This window comes from Pan troglodytes, chromosome 1 (assembly GCF_028858775.2).
Source record: "Pan troglodytes isolate AG18354 chromosome 1, NHGRI_mPanTro3-v2.0_pri, whole genome shotgun sequence".
NCBI lineage: Eukaryota > Metazoa > Chordata > Mammalia > Primates > Hominidae > Pan > Pan troglodytes.
In genome coordinates this window covers 26,835,985-26,840,525 of record NC_072398.2, presented here as the reverse complement: position 1 = coordinate 26,840,525, position 4,541 = coordinate 26,835,985, and positions in this window count along the sequence as shown.

The window sequence follows — 4,541 nt, the reverse complement described above, 5'->3', positions numbered from 1 at the left end:
TACGGATTCCTTTCAAGATTTAACGCATACAACCATGCTTCTCCTTGAACTGCCCTTCTCTTTATTCTGAAGAGATATGTAATCATACCAGGCATTGCCTAATGTGCAGCAAGTCAATACACCAAGATATTGGTTTGCAGCAGAGAAAGTTTTAATCATAAGGCTGCCAAATGAAGAGATGGGAGGAAACCTCAAATCCATCTCCGTGGAGAGCTTGGGTCTAGGTGTTTTAAGGAATTTGGACAGGTAGTAGGCCAAGGTGTTGACTGGTTGAAGAATGAAGGGTGAAGTCACGGGACAGAGAGGTAAAGAAATAGCATTCTCATGCTGACTTGGTTTCTTGATGGGAACCAAGGACTAGTTGGCATCAGCTGTTCTGAAAAACATCTCAAATGGGAAGTCTTGTGCCCCTGATGTTAAAGATGCTATTTATAGGAAAAATGAGGAAGTTAGAGTTTATGTCCTGGCCTACATGGTCCCTAAGCAGCTACAGGGAAGTTAGTCAAAGGGTAATCTGATTAACATTTATCTGTACTTTTGTCTAATGCCTGCATATAATTCTTATTAATGCTATGGGGACAGTTTCATGTATATTTCCTAAGATAGAAATGTTGCTCTCAGGATCTGGCATTCTTATCCTACTTACAAGCTAACAAGTTAACCTGTTACTATTTCCCGGATGCTGACAGAAGATATGAGATTTCTAGATCTGTCATAAATGACATTATTACTCACAGCTTGTCCAGCAGCATGAGTTTATGTTTATGTCAGGTCCCTTTGTCTCCTCCTCATCTAATTCCTGCAGGGGCAACTTGAAGCAGCCCTAGCGAATGCTGCACACGTAATGGGTTTGCATCACAGTGGAGGAGCTCTGAGTTTGGGGACTCCACCTCCACTATAGCAAGCCTGCTCTTTGTTCCAAAGAGTCATTACCTCATTCCTCAAGGTTGCTCGCTGCAAACATGACCCTGAGCAATGACCCAGGCAAAGAGTGATCAAGGCCTGCATTCTTGAAAAATGCAGCAAGGATGTGCAGGGACACTCAGAGTTCATAAAGGATTGCCTCTCCCAACAGTTGCTACAAGGTTTTGGCAAAAGGCCTAGGTCATATGGTCTAAACTATAAGGTAATGTTGGGTTCAGATGCAGGGAAGAAATCAGGGCTTTTAAAAAAAATCTTTATCCATATAAACCATGCAACTCCTAATGAAAAGGGCTAAAATAATTTTTGACAATATATGGAGAAAATGTTTTATAATAAAATACATTTAATATAATTTTGTACTTTTAAAAAATAATTATTCATGGTTTTGATACTTAATTTCCTTCCTCATTTCAAGGATCTCTCAGATTCTTCTTTCACCAACTTGCTTCAATATAATCAATATCCTGGATTTATGTATAGCTTCCTCATTTCACCTGGGATCAAAGTTCCTTTATCCTTATCTCTTCTTATGAGAAAAAATACTTGCCCTTATAGACACACTCTTCATCAGAGGAAAATCTCCAGTTTGTCCTTTCATGCTGCAGCTATCCACTCTGGCTCTATTTCCCATATTTGGCAGAAAGAAAAGATTGTAGCCACACAGACCATCTCTGTACTGAGGATTATTAGCAAGCTCATTTCTCATCTTCATTTGCTTCTTCTTTTTTTCAGTCATAATAAAAAACTACCATTCACTGAGTGTCATTTCTGGGTCAAGCAGAGTGTTCTGAGTTATTTACATGTATTGTCTCATTTATTCCTCACAACAACATATTATATTTACAGAGGTGCTTTATCATACCCATTTTATAGATGGAGAAACTGAGTTACAGAGGAGTTCGATACCTTGTCCAAGTCAGGCAGTAAGTAAGTGTTGTAAGTAGATTTCAAACCCAGATAAGTGAATGAAACCATGCTGAATGAATTAGGAGAGAATCTCAGGGCCAGAAGAGTGGGCCTTGTTGCTGCTCTACTCATGAGTCCTCAGACACATTTGGCATTTTCATGGATCCGAGCTCCTGCTATTTCCCCACTCCCAACAGCCAGCATTTAAATCTCCTTTTCAAAGAACTTGCCCTCAGGCTGCTGTTACCTGTTTTGCCTAGGTGCAGAGAGCCAGAAGTGCCTAGAAATTTACGTTCCCACAGGGACAGCCCTAAGCCAACATCTGTGGTGCAGCAATATAAATGTTTTTGCTCCCTTACACTAATGAGGATCACTCTGAAATACGACCGCCACTGTTTTTGGAACTCCCCTGCAGTAGTGAGACAAAATTATCTTTTGTGCAACTTTGATACCATGTTTTGGGAGACCCCAGCGAAAGTGGGGTTCCGGTACCAGAGTAGCTGGCAATCCTGCCCCAGTGAGACATGAAGGGGAGTTAGGCATGGGTATTTACAGTGTCCCTTTCATGGGATACTTCTTTTACCTGGTGGAGGACCTAATACCCAGTTGTCTGACCCATGACCAGGGGTCCCTCACATAGGAGACTTGTTTATACTGGAAAACACCCTTGTGGTCAGGTCTGACCCATGTCCAACTTATGCCTGCTTGAGTATCGTTCTGGTGCAAGGAGTCCAACTTTGTGTTCTCCTGGGGCATCCTGGGGCAAACCTAGCCTAGAGTAGCTTCTGGTTCTTCAGAAGGAAGACTCAAATTCAATACACTACCACAATAGGAAATAAGTTCAAAGACTTATTACTTACAAATCCTAGGCAGGGAGGGCACAATGAGTTGGGAGGCAGTCCCCCTGCCCCCGGTCACACAAGGCAGGAATAAAGAATCAGGCAGAGAGACTGAGAGTGTGGAAACTAGCAGTATATGTAAGGGAACAGGGTGCAGGTCACTTTAAGTTCAAGGGTAAATGCCTGAATGGTCTATTTAAAGGAAGCAGCAAGAAAAGCAGAGAATCCAGTCTGCTAGGCAAAACAGATGCCTCTAAGTTCCCATCTTCGGCCACCGGTGTGAGTCATTTGGGTGTGGTGTTCTACTTCTAATGCCTAGGGGGAAACCTTACTGCGTTGTTCCTGTTGCACTATATCCTCATTCGGTATCTTTCTTCCAAGTTCCACTTCTCCACTCCCTACCAGACTTTCTTTGAAGCATTTCCTAATAAATCATTTTCAATAAATTCTCAGTTTAGCCTCTGCTTTTGGAAACCCAACCTAAGATAGCTGGTTCCATGCTTGGTCCTAAAAAGCAGACTCTCAGGATAGGATTTTAGAACTGGATCACTCACTAGACAAATGCTAACAAGAGACCCACTGTTATGGGGAAATAGAGTGTAGACATCCACTAGCATGCTGCCCCAATTGCTAAGACTTTTATTTGTGATGAATTTGGATAGGATACAGATGGAAGGGGATGCACTGGCATGCGTGATACCTATATTAGTTGAAATATATGGGAGATTCGGTAAAAGACCGTGGAGTTGGGTTACTGCCACTTACAATCGATGAACTGAAAAAAATATATGCAATTAGTAATTCGGGGGAAAATGCAAGAGCTAGAATATCTTTATGGCAGTGTTTAAAGGTATCTTTATCCACTGCAGCCAGACAGTAGACTATGCTTAAAATCAGGCCCAGGCCTTGTTAGGAGAGTAGCAGAGCCACAACAATGGGTGAATTTGAAGCCTGAAAGTACCTTACAGAAGGCCAGATATGTTGAGAGCCACGTAATCTGGATGCAGAATCTGAACTGACACTAAAAACAGGCCTTGTTAGAGAGGAGACATATAGACATCAAGAGATAAATGCAGTCCTGGACCAAGTCTAGCTTACAATGTGTTAATGGGTCCACAAGGTGTTCATTTCCATTGTCCCAGAGTATATAACTGACATTGACATATTTTACATCTGGCAGAACTCTTATACTGGTTACTTGACCTGCAGAGTAAATGCAATCATGGTAGGAAAGGTCAAGAGGAAGCCTTTAAAAATGCCTCCTTTCCTGGCCAAAATAGTAATGCAGAAAAAATACTGTATCCCAGGTAGAATAACAGTGATTAATACTACAGTCAACACCTAAAGGATCGGTTACTCTAGCAAACAACATTTAATTCACCAGTCGAGCCCTTGCAAAAAAAAAAAATGTGGATTCTGGTAGATGATGGTAGACTATCTCACACTTAGTTAATCTATGTCCCTAATCACAGTTGTATGTGAAGTATGTTATCTTTACTATAAGGGATCAGTACAGCCTCGTTACTTGATATGTGCCTATTTATCTGGTGAACAAATTCTTTTCAATATCAATCAGAAAGATAGATCAGAAGTACTTGATTTCACATAAGACAGATAACATTACATTCATAGTCTTGCTCTGGGACTATGTTAACCCTCCTGCCCTCTGTTTCAATATAGTATGAAGAGGTGTGGATCATTTGGATAGTCCACAAAACATCAGGTTAGTCTGTTAAAATAATGACGTAAGTTAATTAGACCTGATAATCAAAAAGTGACAAGAACCATAGATGCCCTGGCAAGAAATATGCCAGGGAGAAATATAACCCTAAAAATAGTCAAGAACTTGCTGCATTCGTGAAGTTTTGAGGA